The sequence below is a fragment of the Triturus cristatus genome, chromosome 3_2 (genome assembly GCF_964204655.1).
Source record: "Triturus cristatus chromosome 3_2, aTriCri1.1, whole genome shotgun sequence".
NCBI classification, from domain to species: domain Eukaryota; kingdom Metazoa; phylum Chordata; class Amphibia; order Caudata; family Salamandridae; genus Triturus; species Triturus cristatus.
In genome coordinates, this window is record NC_140584.1 from 58238692 (window position 1) to 58260962 (window position 22271).

General features: G+C 45.0%; 1 long non-coding RNA gene across 1 annotated transcript in view; it reads right to left on the reverse strand.

Moving 5' to 3' along the window:
• Positions 1–373: 373 nt before the first annotated feature.
• Positions 374–22271, reverse strand: part of LOC146856797 (uncharacterized) — an 87918-nt gene continuing 66020 nt past the window's right edge. Inside the window, exons 2-4 of the long non-coding RNA XR_014979505.1 lie at positions 17196–17822; positions 15552–15676; positions 374–825 (exon numbers count right to left, since the gene is read on the reverse strand). This is a non-coding gene — a long non-coding RNA (uncharacterized LOC146856797). The remainder of the gene's footprint in view (positions 826–15551; positions 15677–17195; positions 17823–22271) is intronic.

The window sequence follows — 22271 nt, forward strand, 5'->3', positions numbered from 1 at the left end:
CAAGCATATGTGTCAACTGTTTTAATGCTACACTACTCGCTCCATTCTAAATGCTGCTTTGGGTTGCCTATGCAAAATGCTGGAAACAGTGTTTTCAATGTAATAAAAGAAAGAATCCCAACGCAAACAGGTCCGCTGGCTCACATAAGGTGAGCTACCTCCAAATCCTGTGCTACCTGGGTATATTACTGTTGATGTAAAAGTTATTTGTCAATCATGTCATTACCATTCCGAGTCAAAAAAACAGGATATAATTTACTGTCTTAAGGCGTTCACGTTTTCTTTGAAACCGCCAATTTGCTAACAGACTTGTCTTTATTTTAGGGAGACTTCAGACACAAATCCTCGTTTGTTATCTGAGAAGCAGAGTGGAACTTGCAAGCCAATATGTATCAACGGGAGACATCTTCACCAGGAACTCAAAATGAGCCGGAAACACTGAATACGGGCTTGGAAGTAAAGAAGTGAATTTGTAAACATTTTCATAATATCTCATTTGCCAAAGTAGACATTACAGCATCCTTGTCCTCTCGGGTACACTGAGAGTGATGACCTAGGAGCAATTTTAATTCCAAATCAACACACGCCTTGAATTTTGGGTGTCAGCATTATATGAGACTCTAAAGTGCTCGTCTGTGAGTATTGCTTCAGACGTGTGGCTAAGTTTTATTGCCAGAGCACCTTCAGCACTTACTGTATTTTGAAATGTATCCATCCAAGATTACGTGTGTGATTACTTCATCTTTGGAACACTGTTTTCAATTTAGTTTCTGAGCATGAAGGCAAAAAGCTGGCCACTGGCAAATTTTCTTCACGAGCGAAAACCTGCAGAAAGGTGGCAAACACGTGAAATCCATCAGTATTTAAAAGACTGTTCTCTGGAGTCAGTATATATCCACATATTTCGATCTTTCATCTAAGTCACTTTGTGCATTCAAAACCTGCTTCAAATCTCATACATGCCCATCAATATTTTCTGGTTCTACATTTTTGCAAAGGTATATTTTGATAACTTCAGAGGGCAAATTTCTATTTAAATGTAAATATCTTGTATATTTTTTTTAAGTTATTTGTAGAAGAATACACAGCTGTAGCTGTGTATGTGTGTTTTGGGTGGGAGGAGACATCAGTATTGTTGCCACTATAGTTGTCGCTGAGAGATTTTACAAAACAGCTGTAATAGGTCTTTCATGGCGGCAAACATATTGCTTGCTCCCTTCGCCTCCAAAGGTCCTTATATATGTCAGGTTTAAAATTGTTTTTATAGTTTAATTTGTTTCTGTTTGCTTTTTACAACATTATTTGATGTTTTCCCAGCTGCAATGTAGTCCTCCATTCGTAGCGTAGGCGGTGAGTCTCTTGTCAGAAGACAACTGAATTACTAACCAAAATGGTGCTGTAACATGGATACTTTATAAAGTATACTTATTTCACCTTAACATAAAGGCCTAACTAAATTAGTTGAACAGGAGTTTTGTATATTAAGACTGTGGTATTGGCATAGTCGATCTGTACTACTTTTCTTTGAACCAATCCTAAACATGGCTGGTGATCAAGATAAACATCAGTCGACTCCAGCATACAAAGTTAGAACTTTGGTGGGAAAATGATAGTCTTTGACCGTCTAATTACCTGTGGTGTCTTGCCAGCTTAGATAGCAAGCTTCAGATAGTACTATAGCTAGTAAAAGAGGTTGCTATAAAAAAAAACTTAAATAGACTACGCTTTAATTTTCCTCAACCTATGAAACTTCCGATCTAGTCAAGGCCTCATGAGTCCATTCCACAGAGTTTTGTGACATAGCTGTTGTAGACTTGTCAGCATCTGTGCATGGAGGTCAACAAATGAGGTCAGGTGAGCATAGTGAAAAGCAGGGAACAAAGAGTGTGTAATCGTTATATACTGAATGTAGACGTTTATTTTTTACTGGAATTTCATGGGGGGGGATGAGGCATTGGCATGCCCATCTTGGGCAGCCTCCACCCCTAAATTCAACAGGGGGGGAAAAACCTGGCATCTAGTGGGCTTTCTGCCCGCCCTCCCCGAGTGCCTAGTGGGTGGATTCCTGCTTGGGAATGGCCCTCCTGGAGATTCAGGGAGATCCAGGAGATTCTCCCCTTTCCAACGATACCTCTCCTGACTTTCTACATATTCATTGGGCTGAGATAGCCCCCTGAGGACGTAGAAAGCAAAACTGAAATTAGCCTCTTGCCTCATTTCAGTTTTGGTTTCACTTAAATGACATCAGCGGGACGTGCACACTGATCGTTATTCCAGGGGAACAAAATGAAGCTCTTCCCCAGCTCCCGAGGCTGTTGGGGGGGGAAAGGAATCCCTCTGGTGCGCACCAAAGGGATTCCCTGTGCCATGTGATCGGACAGCCGGGGACCGTCCGACGCACATAAACACTGGTGCGTCCGACGGCCCCCGGCCGTCCAACGCACTGAAGTGGTTAATGAAATTAAAATACAAAAAAACAGCATACTGATGACGATCTGAGGTGAAGCTAGGAAAATGTAGTCCTTCGCCTATTTTTTACACATATCAGCAAATAGAATCAAACACTAGAATTTTTCAAAATGCATTTATTTAACAGGAAAAATAAATACACTTTCTCACATAACTAAACGTTTCAATTTAGACTCTTTTCAGAACAAGAAAATATTTAGTTTAAAAAAAAAAGAACACCTCACAAAACACACATAAAAACAGCCGAACACCATTTTGTAGCCAGTGGTACTTAGGCACATGCTTCGTTTACAGCTGCTCTACACAACCCACATAACTTAGTGAACCTTAGGGCCTTCAAAAGGTAAATTTGAAATGAATATAACTTTTTTAACCACCCTCAAATGCATTGACAATATATAAATATGTTTATTTTAATTCTGATTTTGAGAGAAATTCATTTCTCAGTCAGTCAGGATAACTTTATTTCGGTCATCAGACCATAAAAGTACAATAAAATATATACAAGTACAAGAATAAGACCATAAATAGGGAAACTGATTTAAGACAGTTATTAAACATTGAGTTATCACTGAAAAACTAAAACAAACATTTCATCAGTTAAAACTCATCCTTCTCCGCCACATGCCATGTAGAAAGCGGGAAACAGCATAAACAATGAGAGGATTAGTGTCATACATCAGGGCTCTACATGCTTGTGCACACTGTCTAAGGCCCAGATTTTTGCACAGAGGGACAAGCCAACATTTCCGGATCATACTATAGGCTGGGCAGAAGAACATGATATGGATAATGTCTTCGTTACAGATTTTACAGGCTGGGCAGATACCCTCCTTTGTTTTATCCCATCTAGATGTTAGTGCCCCAATTGGCAAGGAACCATGCCTCAACTGAATGTATAATTTTCTGGCTAAAGGAGGCTGAAATAGATCCAAGAATACCTCAAAGGCAAAATCAGTTTTCACCATTAAGAACTCAGAAGTCAGCCTCCCCAAAGAGGTCGAGCAGCATACATTTTTAGAATTGTAAGATCTTACAGCCGCCCGTATCTCTGACTTCTGAGTCCTCACGCAACTTATAGCCGGGGTATCCCAAAGATGGGACAGGCCAACTAGGTACAGGGAAGTCTTAATATGGAGAAGCCATGGTATTTTCTTATAATTTAACTGTCTCCAAACTGCAATAAATTCCCCTCTAAAAGTTGCAAGTTCGGGGACGGACCACAGCCTTTTCCAAAAAAGTAGTGGTCGTAGAGCCGCCAGGTCACTTACGGATTCTAGGTCCATATCCAAATGTAATGGTTTTAGGGGGGTGCTCTGGGGGAGGCCAACCAACCCGCGCATAAAAGCATGTTCTATCTTCTGCAAGTTGGATGTGTTTGTGCGGCCCCACAATTCAGCGGCATATAAGGCAGCTGACCTCACCTGAATTTTATAAATTTCCAGTGCAGGAGTAACTGGTTTAAATATGGAGATTCTAGGGGGCGCTAGAGGGCGCCAAACCAAGATGGCCGCACAAGAGTGAGGCTCCCGCCAGACCGGGCGCTTTCACGATCCTTTCACCCATCCTGACCAGGCTATCCTTCACCTCACCTCCACGGCTGCATCCGCTGTGACCTGCGTGACGCCCCGATACCCGCCATGTCTCTGGAGCCCGCCGAGGTGCTGAGTTATTCGCTGGAGTTCCCCCGGCCGTGAGCGAGGGCTCGTCTGCGGCCGGCGCGCTGTGGGGGACGCGCTCCACGGGAGCCCGGTGCTCCGAGGCCTTCGCGACGCTGGACTGGTGGAGCTACGATTGACGCCGGAGAATCGGCGATCATTCCTGCCCGGGACGGGAGCTCTGCGGAGGGTAGGCGAAAACATCTCCGAGGCTGGATTGCACTGGTGGGCCATCCGCTCGCTCGCCCTCCTCTGTTTGAGGCCTGCACCCGGGACCTACACTCGCAGGCTGCCGCTGCCCTCGCTTAGGTATCCGGGCTCGAGCTTGGGGGCCATCCTATCCCTCCCCCTCCCCCCTCACGCATCCTCTGGAGGAGAGACCCTTCCCCGGGGCTTTGCTGCTGGATCGCACCAGGGGAGATTGAGGAGTGCTGCCTGGATGGCGCCCGCTGACCCACATTGACCGGCGGTGCGTTCTGGGAGGCCGCGACGCCTACTGCCCCCCCCGCCTTGGTGGCTGGATCTGCGGCTCCCGGGACGGTGACTGCCTGGAGCCCTTTGCCTGCTCTATACTGCGGGGGCCGCGCCCGGACCGGCGGACCACCGACCACGCCGACCACGCCTAGCTGCTACTGCTGGCCTCCCTGGGGGGTTGCCTGTGCCGGGCGGGCTGGGGCCGGACGCCCCCCCCCCCACTCCCTACTGTCCTGTGAGGGCAGCCTCATCTGGATCGCCTCCCCCCCCTGCATCTGGGCCGCAGGGGGCATTGCCGTGCTTACTCACTTACGGTGGAGTCGCCCCCGCCCTGCCCTCCCTGGACGTGTGGGGCTGCCCCCGGACCGGCCGTCTCCCCCGCTTCCAAGATCCTCGTGGCCTGATTTGAGGAGCCGCACCACCCCTATCCACTCGCGGGGCTGTGGCTTGGCCTGTACGGGTCCCACCCGCCTCACCTGGACTGCCGGCGAGGTGGACTTGGCGAGTTCTACTGGCGGGCACCATGGGGCGCAACGATGCGCGACAGTCCAAGTTACCGTTTGACGCCAAGAAGACCCCCGCGCCGGCGTCCGAGCCTGGCCCTTCCGCCGCTGGCCCTCCTGACGAGGACTGGAAATCTCTCCTGTTGGGATTGAAACAAAGCCTAACGACCATAGATTCTAAAATTGACACCATCACTACCAGGCTGGATGGTGTAGTGGCCAAACTGGAGCGGCACGATACCCGCATCAAAGAGACGGAGGACAGGATCTCCACACTGGAGGACGGCGCCACCTCTACAGACCGACATGTTACCCAAATGGACCGTCTCCTCAAGATAATTGCGGACAAGAATGAGGACCTAGAAGCGAGGTCCCGTCGCAACAACGTCCGCATCCTGGGCCTTGCGGAGACCACCAACACCGGAAAAATGGAGGTCTTCGTCGAGAACCTGCTGGCCGACCTGTTCGGGCGGGAATCCTTCTCCCCACACTTCATCGTGGAGAGAGCCCACAGGTCCCTCGCTGCCCACCCTCCCCCTGGCGGCCAGCCACGGCCCATAATTGCACGCTTCCTTAACTATCGAGACCGGGATGTGGTGCTCAGACGTGCGCGTGAGATGGGAACAGTGCTCTACTGCAACACTACGCTGTCCTTCTTCCCCGATTTCACTGCATCTGTACAGGAGGCCCGTCGGAAATTTGCTGGGGTAAAAAAGAAACTGCAGGCCCGGGAGATTCCGTATGCAATGCTATACCCCGCTAAACTGAAGGTCTCACACCAAGGCAAACAATTGTTTTTTCAGCAGCCACAGCAGGTGGAGGACTTCCTCAGGCGACATCGTGGGGACTCGGGCGGGGGGACTGCTGGGCCGCGGCCCTCTCGGTCGCCCTCGCCGATGGAGCAACAGGACTGAACACACCGGGGGGCTGCCCCCCCCCCCCCTGACTCACGCTCCTGTTGGGACTGCACTTGCCCGAATGGATCAACGTCACTCCTGGTGAGGTACCTCTCTTTGTTTCATGTCAATGACACTAGGCTTGGTCTTTGTTCCATTTTGTGCCCGGTCGCCCACCTCCGTCCCACAATGAGGGCCTAGTGTAACTCTGGGTTCCCGTGGGTGCAAGTAGGGAGGTGGATGGCAGGTCTGGCGCCCCTAGAGTACGATCCCCCAATGGGCGCACCCCAATGCACCCCTTTCCTCATCAAGGCAGGGGTAGTTACTGTATTTTTTCTGTTTGTTAGGTTGGGTTTGTTAGGGGAGGGTGGGGATGGGTGGGTAATGTATACCCGGCCAGTTGGGGACGCCGGCGTGGGGGGTCGAATACTCCGATCTGCATCTGGGTTATCTGTCTCCTCAGTACAGGATGCGGGAGGACGGGTGGGGGGGGTAGTTCACTGGGGTTTTGTTATGAAATTTGTTACTGAGAGCTACGAGCAATTGCAAGCTGCGAGAACATGCCACTTATGCCTTTACGCGGGGGAATGGGGGACTTAGCTGACAAGCGCCCTGCGCAGAACTTTCAGTTGCTCTCATGGAACGTGCGCGGGTTAAACAACCCGAGGAAGAAGAGGCAAGTCCTGAGCTACCTCACTCGGAAAGGTGTGACCGTGGCCATGCTCCAGGAGACGCACCTACAACCGGGGATGGCCCCCCCATTTGCGTCACGATGGGCTGCGAATAGGGTGTTCTCGTCTTACTCGAATTACGCGAGAGGAGTGACCATTCTAGTGAGACGTGGGATGGGGTTTACACTGGCGGGAACTGAAGTAGACTCTGGAGGGCGGTACTGCATGGTTTGGGGGACATTACACTCACATACGATACTGTTTGCATGTTACTATGGCCCCAACACGGATGACCCTTCCGCGCTCCTCGCACTGTGGGGTAAGATTCAGTCCCTAGGTATCTCCCACATTATACTGGGTGGAGATTTCAACACTGCACTCAAGCCTGGGATGGACAGATCGCACCCACAGGCGTCGCACTACACGCACACACAGCGCGCGTTGTTGAACATAGTGGACGAGCACCGCTTAATTGACGCTTGGAGGCACTTCCACCCCACGCTCCGGCAGGGCACCCACCACTCCGCAGTACACTCCACCTGGGCGCGTATTGATTACGTATTTCTTTCACCCGGCCTCTCCCCGTGGCTGGGTGGAGCTCTCCATCTGGCTCGCACATTCTCTGACCACTCCCCGATCCTGCTGTCCCTGCGTGTTCCACTCACGATCTCCCCACACCTGAGTTGGCGACTAAATCCTGCACACCTCACAGATTCAGTGTTTCAAGCGGAACTTGAGCAAGACATAAAGGACTTTTTCGAGCGCAATATAGACTCCGTATCCAGCCTTACTACTGTCTGGGAGGCGTTCAAAGTTACCATGAGAGGTTGGTGCATAGCTAAGGGAGGTGGTGTCCTTAAGTTTCTGCGCGGAGATTTACGCAGGCTCGAGGCTGAACTTCGTAAGTTGGAGGGTGAGATGGGGCGTAATGGGCGAGAGCCTGGCACTGCGGCGCAGTTGCGAGAGAAGCTAAATGAATACACGGAAGCCGCAGCCAAAGAGAGTAAGTTTCTGGGGCGCCCCTATGTCTCTCGAGTGTATGGCGAGGGTGACAGACCTGGCAGGGCATTGGCCACCGCAACTCGCTCCCCTAGATATAGTAACTACGTTGCTACCTTGCTGGATGAGCATGGCACCCCGCAGCGGGATCTTGCTGACCAACTCAAAGTCCTCACGGATCACTACAGTAGGCTATACACCTCCCACAGGACCGCACCGATTGTATTGCATGAATACCTCGATGACACTGCGCTTGCATGGCTGGGCCCCACACAGCAGCGGTTCCTCCATCATACACTAGAACTAGATGAAATAACGGATGCAATTATGTCCATGAAGTCGGGAAAGGCGCCGGGGTCGGACGGATTACCGATTGACTTCTACAAAGCCTTCAAGCATGTGCTGGCCCCCGTTCTACAGCAGGTGTACTACTCTTCATTGGAGGAGGGTTCCCTGCCAGCCACGATGCGCGAGGCCCTCATAACGTCTTTGTTAAAACCTGGTAAAGCGCCGGAATATTGCGACTCCTACAGGCCCCTTTCGCTATTAAATACGGACGTTAAAATATTAGCGAAGGTCCTGGCTACGCGCCTTAACCTCTTGATGGAGCGCCTCGTGCTCCCAGACCAGGCCGGGTTTGTTCCCAACCGTGCAACTTCTCATAACTTACGCACTCTTCAGGCGGTATTACAGGATATTGACCCGACGAGCGAGGCTGCCGCGGTCTTTCTCGACGCCACAAAGGCGTTCGATTCCCTTGAATGGGATTACCTCCTGGCCTTGCTGGAACGGATGGGCATGCCTTTCAATTTCCTGGATTGGATCCGACTGCTGTACTGTCGGCCCCGAGCTATGGTGCTGCTTAATGGTGCCCGCTCCCCCCCCTTCGCGATTCACAGGGGTACCCGACAAGGATGTCCCCTCTCCCCGGTGCTGTTCGCACTTGCCATAGAGCCCTTAGCGGCCAAACTTCGGCAGCATCACAATCACCGATCTCTCATCTACCCTGAGCGCCAACTGCTCATTGCATTATATGCGGATGACATGACTCTTTGTGTGCATAAGCCGCGTGAAAACTTGAACCCTCTGCTGCGGGAAGTCACTAAATTCGGTGCCATCTCGGGGATTCAGATAAACTGGACGAAGTCTGCCTTGTTCCCCTTGACTGACAAAACTACGCAGTTCCCCCTCGATTACCCCCTGGTGTGGGAGCAAGAGGAGATCAAGTACCTGGGCATCCAGGTGACCAGAAATCGGGAAGCCCTGATTAGAGCCAATTACGGGACTGTTGTGGATAAAATCACGGACAAAGTTACCCAATGGATTCGCCTCCCATTGTCAATGGCGGGTCGGATCTCATTGATCAAAATGGTGGTCCTCCCCAAGCTGCTGTATCTCTTTACAAACATACCATACAGCCCTGGCGCATACTTCTTCCGTGCTCTCAACTCCCAGTTGTCGCGACTCATCTGGGGAGGCAAGCAGGCCCGACTCGGGCTGCGGACCCTTATGCTACCTCACCACCAAGGGGGGTTTGATGTCCCCAATTTCCAGCGATACTATGATTGCGCACAGGGCCACTTCGCCGCCTATTGGCTTCACCCCCCCCCCCCCTTTATGGCGCACCTGGCAGTCGAAGATGGATATACGAGGCCGGAACAACCCTCCGGATACTTGTACACGTCAGCCCGCATAGACCATAGAGATCCCACCACGGTCGACTGCACTGTCAGTGCCTGGAAACGACTGGCGGAACACATGGAAGTTAAACTCCTATACTCCCCTCGCATGGCGCTGGCACATGATCCAAGGATGAGCGTGGCCCGTGAGGAAATTGGCCGTAAAATGCTCGCAAAGCTTGCGATCCACACCTGGGGAGATCTATACCACCAGGGGACCTTCCGCACGGCGACGCACTTCTTCGGGGATACCACCCCTTCCGTTATGGATACCTTTCTTTACATTCGGCTCCGGCAAAATATCAAGGCGGTCACGCCCGACTTTCCGTGCGAGCCTGATACCGTGGCGCCCCTCCATGCCCTGTTGCAGAAAGGAACGCCGACACATGTGGTCTCCATGTTGTATACCCACGCGCAAGCGGCCCCGTCCCCCCCCCCTCTTCGAGCGCGTAAAGACTGGGACTGCGATTTGGGGGAGCCACTGTCGGACGCTCAGTGGGAGGAGAGTTGCTCCCATACCAGCGCGGTGACAGGAAATGCCCGCCTTCGACTGGTTCACTTTAAATTTCTGCATCGCCTCTACTTTACACCCGCTAAACTACACCGTTTCGGACTCCGGGACAACGATTGCTGCCTACGCTGCAGAAGACCAGGGGCGGACTTCATGCACCTGGCGTGGTCTTGCCAGGCCGTCGCCGCCTATTGGGTGGCGGTGTTTGCAGCTCTCACTGAAATGATTGGGGTAAACATTGCTCCTTGTCCTAAGATTGCCCTGCTGGGCCTCTCTAACCCCGCTGTTAAGGCGCACCGGAAATTCTTCGCGATGGGCCTTCTGTTGGCAAAACGCCACGTCGCATGCAGGTGGGGGCGAGGGCGGGCGCCTAAATTCAAAACTTGGCTGGATACGATGACAACTTGGCAGGAACAACTACACAACTATTCGGACCTTTTACCTCACAAATCGCGCCCCAGGGACCTTTGGGGTCCCCTCACTGCGTATCTTCTAAAGACGCAGTTCACAGACGCTCCCACGACAGGTGCGAATGGGGAAGAGACAGTGGTGGGCCTGTCCACCTCGTCGGCACCAGCACCTAATCCACTGCCAGCCGACACTGATTTAGCCCCCTCCCCTCCCGCACTCCTTTAGTTCCCCATACATGCTGGGCCTGCGCTCTCGTCACACTCGGCTGGGCTTCACACGTCCCGCGGGATCACCTAACATCTACAGGATCCATGGGCGGGAGGTAGCTGCGAACTTACTGTCCCCCCCCTCCCCCACCCCACTACGGCATAACATGCACGACACTACAGGAAGTAGCATCCTGTCATGTTCTCTACTAGGGCCATTGCCACACCCTCCCAGATCTCTTGACTGTGCCTTGGGGCGTGGGACGTCAACGCCCGGGTTACTGCCTGCACCCCATAGCGTGATACTCGTCCCGCACAGCCAGATGCCACACTGCCATAAAGGCCTCGTACTGGGTGTGGTGGATCTCTGCTGGAAGGGCACAGCTTGTGTAGCACTTGTTTGGTTCCGTTATTAAAGTTGAATGAAACCTCATGTTCCTCATGCTCGATCACCTCATGTTGCTCTGATTGCTCACTACTACATGCTTAAAACAGTTCTAATTCCTATGCTACGCGGCCGGCCCGTCAGGGTTGTAGACGACATGCTGTGTAAACCAGTGGCTGCTTTTCAAACTATGCTTATCGATGCCCCCACTGCATGTTGTCGCTGCCGGCCTGATCATTCAGGATGTAGGCGTATAGCTGTGTACTATTTCTTCATGCTCAATAAAGGTTTATGAAAAAAAAAAAAAAAAAAAAATATGGAGATTCTATGAGATCTTCCAATTCCTCCCGCTATCTGCGAAAGCCTCAGGGAAGATTTAGCTACGTGGGCATCCCATACAAAGTGCTCAGTTAGGGTGACTCCCAAATAAATAAAGGTCTTAACTCTTTCTAGGGGGACCCCAGCTAATGTAGGGTTCGGACGGGTGTGCCTAGGGGGACTGAAGATCATAAACTTAGTTTTCCCCAAATTAATCTTCAGTCCCCTCGAGGCACAGAAGATCATAAAACCATCCAAGACCTGCTGGATACCCGTTGATGTCCGCGACAACAGCAATGTGTCGTCCGCGAACATCAGAGCGGGCAGCCTACTAGAAGCCACAAACGGTGCATCACTATCCTTAAGATTATTTAATTCATTAATCAGACCATTTACGTATAAACTGAACAATGTGGGAGCCAGTACACATTTCTACATAATCAACCTCTGCCTTACATATTTTACTCTTACTGCAATGTAAGTAGCATATTTTTGTATAAATTTAAAATGTTTTAACCATAAATCTCCAATCTGTTTTAAAATCTGTAAAGAACCCAAACTAATTTCAATTTGGTACTTTACCTCTGAGCATGTGCTGGAAAGTGAATTGGGAGTCAGATTTACTATTCCTAATCCATCTGTAACATACCGCATGGCAGGTGCTGGGCAGTGTCTTGGGGGGGGTCCAAATTAATATTTCAACTCTGCCGGGTACTTACCTCAGGGTAGGTGCTGAGCAATAACTTGGGATCTAGATTAATATTCCAACTCTGCCAGCTTCTAACCTCAGGGCAGGTACTAGTCAGCGACTTGGGGTTCAAATTAATACTCCAACTCTGCCGGGTATTTACCTCGGGGCAAGTGTTAGAGAGTGGCTTGTGGATCCAAATTACTATTCCAGCTCCACAGGGTATTAACCTCAGGACAGATGTTGGTCAGTGATTTGGGGTCTAATTACTATTCCAATTTCGCCAATAACTAACCTCAGGGCACAAACTGGTCAGTGATTTGGGGGTCTAATTACTATTCCAACTTCACCAGGTACTTACGTTAACGCAAGCGCTGGACAGTAAGATCCAAATTACTATTCCAACCCCACCAGGTACTTACCTCAGGCCAGGTGCTGGTCAGTGACTTGGGGGTTTAATTACTAATCCAACTCTCCTTGTACTTACCTTAAGGCAGGTGTTGAATAGTGATTTGGAGTTCAAAAAATAATATTCCAGCTCCAAAATAAATAAGGTAAAAATGATTACTAATTTGATTATTTATTCAACTTCTCCAAACAAACTAATATTTTTTATTATATGAAATAGGCGTTCTTAAAACAAAAATAGTGAATTATATTCAATAAATTCTTGCATATTAAATTTGTGTGTGATTGAAAACAAAGAACCCCATAATACTATACATTCACAAGAATTAACAAACCTTTCCCAAGCAGAAAAAGAACAAAAGTATAAATCCAGAAACAATCAACTAGAAAACACATTTTCGGCAACTCAAATCCAACTCAAGTGCTATCCACCAAACCAAAAGAAGATTAACCTCAGGTAACTTATACCTTTATTTGAAAACCCTATGCACACTGTGACAACAACAAGAAAACTAATTTACTTTACTTTAAAATTTTTAACACAGCAAATGTGTAAAACTTCCTCCCTTCAGAGAACATGCCAAATAACATCTGTTTTTCTTCCTAAGCATAATAACATAAATAAAACCAAGAAAAAAAATGTCAAAATAAATACTGCAACCTAATTTTTCTTCTTTCTCCCACAAAATGTATCACAAGGGCATCATCTAGACAAGCCAATAATGCCAAATCCAGAACTGGCAACAAACTTTTAGAATATGGTGGCTCTCTCTATTGCAAAGACAGATTTACGGAACCTAGGAGTCATTAGAGGTGTGTGCAATATGTCTCTTCCCATTGCACAGGCAGGGCGGTTACTCTGGAAGATACTGTTGTTAGGACCACAGAACATAACCACTCTGCCTCTGCAATGGAAATAGAAGTACAAGAAAATGTTCAACAAATAAAGCTTCTCGCACACACCTCCAATGAATCCTGTGGTACCATTGTACGGGAGGTAGCCCAAAACATTCCAGTGCACGTTGCCAGTAGCATGCCCTCTGTCCCCAACCTTAGGAGGATGGTTCAGAGGCAAAAACTGTCAAGTAATCCCCACCGTGTAACACCCCGAACCTTCGAAGACATTAACATCCCTCCTCATCTAACTGTAACTTTCTCCAATGAACTTTTCCTCATGCATGACAATGAAAACCCTCAAAAAAGAATTACACTTTTTAGCACTCACCATAACCTTGTAACATTGAGTCCAATTTGGATGATGGATGGGACATTTAAATCAACACCCCATCCATTTTCACAAATGTATACTATTCATGCTAACAGGAATGACACAACTGTTTTTTTAGTGTATGCTTTGCTCCCTGAAAAACATTCCTGAACATACACTGAATTTATAACAGTGATCAAAACCAAAACATTGAATAGAAGTCCTGGAAAAGTCATTCTTGATTGCAAATTGTTAATGACTAACACATTAACTAAATTATACCCGGATACCCAAATTCAAGGATTATTTTTCTCCACTTTTCTCAGGCATATTGGCAAAAGATTCTAAAATCATCCTCGGTTGAGGACTATTTGTCAAGCAGCAATCTAAAATTGAATTGCATAAACTGACTGCGTTATGTTTCGTACCACCAAGCAGTGTAGATGAATTCTACACTTCCATTATGAAATCTGACTAATTTACCCAAAACAAAGAAAAATTGGCCGCTCTACTAAATTACTTTGAGGATACATGGATTGGCCATCTCAGCAGGTCAGTTCGCAGGAGGAAACCAAGGCATCTCATAGAATGGAGGAACTGCAATTCAACCTGCTTAGATAGTGGTGCAAACGTAACAAAATGCCATTGAGGGATGGCACAATTCCTTCAACAAATCAATAGCCAAGCATCACCCTAATCTTTATCATTTTCTGGAAATTTTAAAGAAGGAACAAAGTTTCCAGGAAATGAGACCTGCAAAATCACTGTCTAGTAGCCTGAATCCACACATCATTAAAAAAAAAAAAAGTTAAGAAATGTCTGAAAGACTATTAGAAAAACTTCAACAATTTTCGTTGATGGCGACTTCTGACTACCTTGACAGTATTGCGTACATATTACATTTCTAACACTATCTAACACCTTCTCCACATTACTATTCAGTTTTTAAACAATCACTAATTCATTTGGACATTTTGAAAAAGAAAAATGCAGACTAAATTTCTAGAAAGTTGGGGCTCCTACCTGTTGAAGTCTTCTTTTTTCAACTCATGGTAACTTTTTTATGAGCCACTTGTCACCATGAGTCTCCAAAACGTGCAAGAACCATTGCTACTTAACTCGTCCTTCCAAATTGTTTGGGGGGGGGGGGGGAATCCCATTAAAGAGGAAAGTATCCAAAGGCTCTCTTCCCAAGAAAACCATTTAAAAAAGGCAACTATATCAGCCTTAATCCACCAAAAGAATGTTGCTTTCTATTAATGAAACAAAACCCCAGTTTTTTTTTTTTTAAACAAAGAAGCAAATCATTTCTTAAGGCAACTGCATTAGCCATATTCCACCAAAAGACTTTTTTTTCCTGGAAATGTAAGTCACTCCACGTTTTTTAAAACATACATCAGAACATTTCTTCAGGCAACTACATTAGCCTCAATCCCAAGCACTCGAAAATTAGTTTTCCTAAAAAAAATGTCTTCGCCACAAAAGCCATTTTTTTTACAAAGGCAACTACATTAGCCTTACTCCTCAAAAACGACGTCTTCTTTTTAAATGATGCAGTGTTCTCTATGCAATGTATAAGTCCATTTTTAAAAGGCAACTGCATTAGCCTTAATCCACTTATGGTGCATATTCTTCTTTAAAACATTCCAATTCTAAATCCAGTATTCCTAGGCAACTTTATAAAGCACTTTAAAGTGCCACTTTCAACTGCATTCAAAACCACTTGATTGACAATGTCATAGCCATTGTTTTCTTTTATTAAAACCGCCACAAGTCCCTCGTAGCCAACTTCTGTTTACTTAAAAACACGACACGCAAAACAATTACTAATATATTGCTTCACAAAACAGATTGGAAAAAGTAGTAGTTCCAATCTGGCTCTTATTTACAAAAAAAAAACATCCTCAATGAGGAACGTGAAAGTAACTTGCACTGGAATAAAAATTGGGTTAATACAACATCATATGTTTGCTACAATACACAATTTCATCTACATGCCTCTCCCTTCTAACTGTACACTAGAGATAGCCTCCATAGTACTAAAAATTATAAGTTAAAACATGCTTACCCGAACACAGATCTTCCTCCTTCCGACCTTAAAGGGGATGCGTCACAGACTGACAAAAGAGACATACAACCACGTACGTCAGCTTCAACTGCTAAAATAGAAAAAGGACTTTTTCTCCCATTGAACTGAAAGGGGAAAATGTGGGAAACTGTTGAATTACATTTTTCATAATTGCAAAAATGTATTTTCAGAAACCAAATTATTTTGATTAAATAAATATTATTTATTATTTTCTAGGAAATCTATTAATGAATGAAATATTTTTTTAATGATTTTATTACTGTGTTAAATTTTTCAAATTAAAAAAGGTCTCCGTTTTTTTAATAGCTTAAAATTTTTAGACTTTTAATTGTATATTAAGTAATACTCAGGTATTTTATTTTATACCGGAGTATTAAAACATATTTCCATCCCTTGCCCCTAAATCCCCAACATCCCATACCTAATGTTATCTGTATCATAATGTTTATTTTCTTTACCATTTTTATAAAAAAAAACAATACATCAATCATAATTGCGCAATTAAGATTTAATACTCAGGTATCACAATTAATACCTGAGCATTAAAACACTTCCCCACCCATAGCCCTATATCCCCTGCATCACATCCCTAGTGGTAAATATAACAAATCTTTATTTAAATATATAAAATAATTAACTTTAAATATAAAAGCTCCAATAATAATTAATTCTCAGGTATTTCATTTAATACCTCAGTATCAATACACTTCCCAACAATATCCATTATATCCCTACCATCCCACCCTATTGGTGCGTGTTATAAAACATTTAAGTATAATACTTTCTTGTATAATATAGGATTCAATTATATAGAATTGCACAATCAATATTTAATAATCAGGTATCAAAATTAATAGCATAGTATTAAAACACTATCTCATCCATAGCTCCTATATCCCCTGCATACCTGCATACCATCCAAATGGTATTACAATATGCTTTTTTTTCTATTACTATGAAATTCTTAATTACATATTATTACTTCTCCAGCATTAAAATAAATACATATGAATTTTACATTTTCCCTCAAACAACCCCTACACTCACTATACCCCATGGGTTAATATTAATATCCTATGATTAAAATACGTTCCAAACCATAGCTAATATTTTCCATGGATTCCGTCACAATTTATTTCTTTTTAATATTTACTATATCATTTAATTTAACATAGTTGCACAATCAATATTTAATACTCAGGCATCAAAACTAATACCAGGGTATTAAAACACTCCCCCCACCCATCGCCCCTAAATCCCCTGCATCCCATCCTTAATGGTAAGCTTCATAGATTTGTATATAAATATTTAAATTAACTAATTACATTTAAATATAAATGCTCCAATAACAATTAATACTAAGAAATGTCAATTAATACCTCAGTATAAATACCCTTTCAACCCATAACCCCTATATCGCCACCAACCCATCACTAATAGTGTGTATTAAACATGTTTTAGTATATTACTTTCATTTATATTATAATAGTAAATTAAATAAAATTGCACAAACAATATTTAATACACTGGTATTAAAATTAATACTCATGCATTAAAACACTTCCCCACCCATAGCCCTTAAATTAATAAAAAACCTAAACTGAAAAAAAGGTTACTACTCACCCAGTATGCGTGGTACAGGTCCTCGCGTTGTAAATGTATGCGTGGTTCATGCATGGTATGGTTCAGGTAATCTCGTCGTTCAGACTGCGTGGTTAAATTAAAGTGTAGTTAAGGATGCCTGCTTCAGGCAGTTTCCCTCGAGCAGGGGAAGGTAGAACAATAGGGTTCCAGGCGCAGGGAGGTGTGACCACCTCTCAGACAGGACTTAGTGTATTGGGCTGGGGTGAGGGTGCTTGCCAGCAGACTGCTTTGAAGGGCACATTTGGTTCCCTCCTTATAAACTCCAGTTTGATCCAGTTCAGGGAGCCCTTGGCTCCTGCTCTTGTGCGAAACTGGACAAAGGACATAAGAGTATCCTCCCCTCTGTCCAGCCTCTCCTCTGGTAGGGACTCTAGAGTCATTCCAACCCTTTCTCTAAGGTACGTAAGGGCTTACCTGTAGGTAGTTCCTTAGATTCGTCATGGGACACGCCTGAAACCGTGTCACTCTTCAACTGTCTTGGACTTTGCTGGACTTCGCCTGGAACCAAGACTGCACCAAGGAAGACTCCTGATCCTCCCGGTCTCGCTGTTCTGCAAGTCTTCTTTGTCATCTGTGTCTGTGCTTCTTCCAGGGTCTTCACCAGACCTGTGGGCATCAAGGACACCTAAAGTAATCGCCCTTGGAGTGAAGGAGTCAGTTCAGTTCAAAGACTTTATTCGGTTATAAAACATTGATAACCAAAAAAGTACATAAGACACATATTAGGCACAATTGACACAATGTAAAAACAGGTGAGGTATGTAAAGGTTATTAAAACTCATAGACTCAATACCTTTAAAACATTGTCGATTTCCTTGAATAAAAGACGTTTCTAAGAAATACAGAGACAGATGCTACCGTGAATATGTCTTCAAGTGTGCAGATTGCCAAAAAGGCAGGGCGGCATTGTATAAAATTCATATACTTTAAAATTGGCTTGATCCACCTTTCCCTGGGTACTGAATAATATTTACAAAAGAATAAAATATGAATATCCGATTGGGTGGATATATCGTCACAGGGGCATTTGCTTATTCCGGCTGACCAGTCATTGTTAACAGGAAAACTCAGTGTTCTAAAAAGAATCCCAAATCTAAAACGTACCAGCAAAAACCTTTCATGTTCCGTCAACCGCAGGGTTAGGTATGTTTGAATAGCCTGCGAGGTTAAGGTCAGTTGATGAGACATCACTGTTTTTTTAGTCAACTCAGTTTGATCTCCTAAATTCACAAGATACATGATACATAGTCTTTTCAATTCCTTTCTCGGGATCTTCACCATTGACTCGGGATCATCATAAAATTCGGGGTGATTAATATAACCACAAAAGCTTTTGATGTATCTCAGCCATTTCATTCGATGAGCACCCTCCAATTTTAGGGCGTCCCCCAGTATGAGACGGTTCAAATGACACTCATTTGTGATCCAAACCCTGTGCCACAAAAGAACCGGCTGGATTCTAATGATATCCTCAATATATAACATACCAAGTTCAGCGTGGCAGTTGTGGGTGGATGTACTCTCAGGCGTGGTTAGGAGATATTTCAAAAAGCTATTCTCTGTCAACTGTAAACTAGTTACATTTGAAATGCCCAAAATTCCCGCACCATAGGTTGTCACTGCCACACAACTAGTTTTGTAGATGCGCAAAAGCTCATTAACTGGTTTCTTTCACATCTTTTTGCTAAAAAGTTTAAGGGCCATTATAGACTTGGTGAACAACATATTTCTCCCCTTGACTGCAGTATTCCACTGGCCTGTGCAGTCAAACAGGATTCCTAAATAAGGAAAGGTAGAGATGTAATCTAATGGATTAGAATCTATAAACATGATTTTTTTTCCTCTATTTTGTTTTAGTGCCACAGGTCATAGCAAAGGTTTTGGTACAATTCACCTTCAGATCCACACCGGTCATGAAGGTGGAAAAGGAAGTGATCATGGATTGCATTGCTACGGGGGCCCTTGCCATCAGAACGGCATCATCAGCGTAGATTAGTGCCGGTATATGATGTTGTGATGCCGTAGGCATATCTATACAATCCCTCAACAAGATATCCTCTAACTCGTTGATATAGATTAAGAATAAAAACGGGGCAAGGACACATCCTTGTCTTACTCCCCTCGCAATGTTAAACATTCTAGTGCACTCTCCATTTAAGCCATATCTGATTGTTACCCTAGCCCCATTGTACAGCTCCCGTAAAAAACAAATGATGTTATCCTCTACTCCCAATCGTATTAAAATTGACCATAATTTACTGTGGTTAACACAGTCAAAGGCGGAAGTTAAGTCCGCAAAGGTTAAAAACAAACTCCCACCCTTTGCCTTGGTATACTTTTCCAGTAAAATGAATAAATTAAGTCCTTGGTCTACTGTCCCTACCCCTTCTCTAAAACCATATTGCAGGTCACTAATGATCTTATGCTCATCTGCCCATGACTGCAGCCTGTCTAAGATAACCCTACCCACAATTTTAACAGTTGAATCGAGCAGGGATATAGGGCTATAGCACTTGCAGCTTGCCCTATCGCCCTTTTTAAAAATGCGTACTATAATTGATTCGTACCAAGTGTTAGGGAGGCCCACCGTGCAAGCTGCATTAAGGAATCTTGCTAGTAATGGTTCCCATAATGTTACGTTATTTTTTAAAACATCTACCGGTACACCATCTGGGCCCGGTGCCTTGCCCCCCTGACTCGAACTAATGCCCTTAGTCACCTCACCCAATGTAAAAGAGAGGTTCAAACCTTTAGTATTTGTAGGTACTTTGGGCGTATCCTGCTCGATCGGTTCCCTCAGGGGGTCTACAGGACTATAAAGGGACTCAAAATGACTCACCCATTCATCCTCGGCAATGGCAATCTCAACCCGCGCCTTAGTATCATCCTTAAAGTATGGTGCGTTGACTGCCCTCCAAAATGCTGTCATGTCCCTCCGTTCAGTAGCTCCTAATAGATCCTCCCATGCTTCCTTCTTTATTTTAGCCCTCCTATTCTTGATGGCCAATTTATAGGATTTCTGAAGCTCCCTGATCTGTTTCTGGTCTTTAACATGCCCGTTACATGCCTGTTTGAGTTTAGAGTGTGCCTTAGTGCACTCTTGATCAAACCATCCCTTCTTTTTACTATTATTATGTTTTTTCAGACGGATCCACAAACTTTCCTTTATATGTGTTATAATTGATTTGAAGTTATTAAATACTTCGATGTCCTTGGACACCATGTCCAGACAAGTATTAAAACATGTATTACAGGCCTTAATTAGATTGCAAAGAAACTCGGCAGGTACAATTTTAGACCACTTTAGGGCGTATCCGTTCTGCCTAGAGATAGTGATATCTCTTGACTGCAACCTGGTAATGCTATCAGAGATGGCACGAGGGTCTATAATTTCCACCCTGATGGGGAAATGATCGCTAAGGGATATTTCTAATACACTATAATTACCAACACTTCCCCCTAAAACACGAGGAAATCAAAACATAGTCGATTACAGACGAGAACTCTCTACCACAAAAAGTTGCAGAGAACGGGACCTCTGGTTGGCATTATTTGTTTGCAAACCCTAAGTCATTCATAAAGAGGATCTCATTCAGGGCGTCGCCCTTCCCATTATGTTCGAAGTGTGTCGATATGGACTCCCTGTCCAAGGTTAATCCAGTTTCCTTTTCCAACTCTATTGCAGATTGAGCAATTAAAATCACCCCCCCCCATATGGCAACGAACTCCTTTCGTTCATTGCAAATTATAGAGTTAATTTCAGAGCTTAGCTTTTTAAATACTGAAGCTAAATCAGCCGAGGGAACATTGTTGTATAAATTAATAATCAGAATGCAGGGAGTATTATTCATATGTAGACCGACAATATGGTAATAGCAGTTATTATAAAAAACCTCAATACTTTTGCATTTAAAACAATTAGAAACATATGTGCAGAGCCCGCCCTTGGCTCTGCCATGTAATGAGCCTATTGCCGGGGTAAAAACTGTTTTAAAACCATTCAAATAATACACATCTTTTGCCCACGTTTCTTGCAGGCATATGACATCATGACCTTCAATTAATTTAAACCAAAGCGGGTTATCCAGCTTGGCCCTAAATCCGGCAATATTCCAAAAAGTGATAGTCCAGTTATCCTTAATCCTATCATATATGGCGTGTCTTGAATTAATGGTCTTTACTATGTTATTATCTGTTTTTCCCTTTCTCACATTTTGGTCCCCCTTTTGTGCAACTTCCAACCTTTCTATATGTATATGTTCTATCCTGGCCAGGGTCTGTCCTTCTCCATCTTGGGGATCCACCTTTACTAGACTGGCCTTTACTAGAGGGGAGTCAATATTTTCTACACAGGTATCAAATGCCTGTTCCCGTGCTGGTCAATCCACCCCCCCCAAACCTGACAAAGAGTCAAATCTATTATAGGTTAGGACATTAAATAGGTTCCCTGTATGTTGGTAAGCATGAGGGTTATACGGCATGAAACCTCCATGCATCATGGGTGCCCTAAGGGCGTTAAATCGGCTTCCGGTATGTGGGTGCCTTTCTTCGTATCGTGTATTATGTGACCTCTGGCTACCAACAACAACAAATGGGGCCGGTGGATTGAAATAGCTTAAGTCCAGAGAGAAAATTCCGCCAGAGTTTTCATAGTTTGGAAAACCGCTAATAAATTGCACTACTCTTGGATCTCTAAAATTTACGATGATACAGTCTCCACTAATGTCTTTTGCTTTAGGTCCCAGCCAGTTCGCTCTACGAACGTTAATAATTTCCCCACACAAGTCAGGTCTAAGGGGTCTATTTTTCCCTAGCCAGTACATGACCTTGTTCTTTAATTCGTGCAAAGTTTCATCCCTGTTGTTTTTCCACTCCGGTACCCCTGCGAGCACAATTACATAGGGATAGGAGTCCGGGGGAGATCAACTCTCTTTCTGTGTCCTTTGCTTCTGGATTCCACTATTTTATCTGATTCTAGTGCCAGGTTATCTGGGATCTTGGTTGTGCTTGTTTTGAGGCTATCTAATTTGGTTTCTTTACCAGCCTTACCATCCT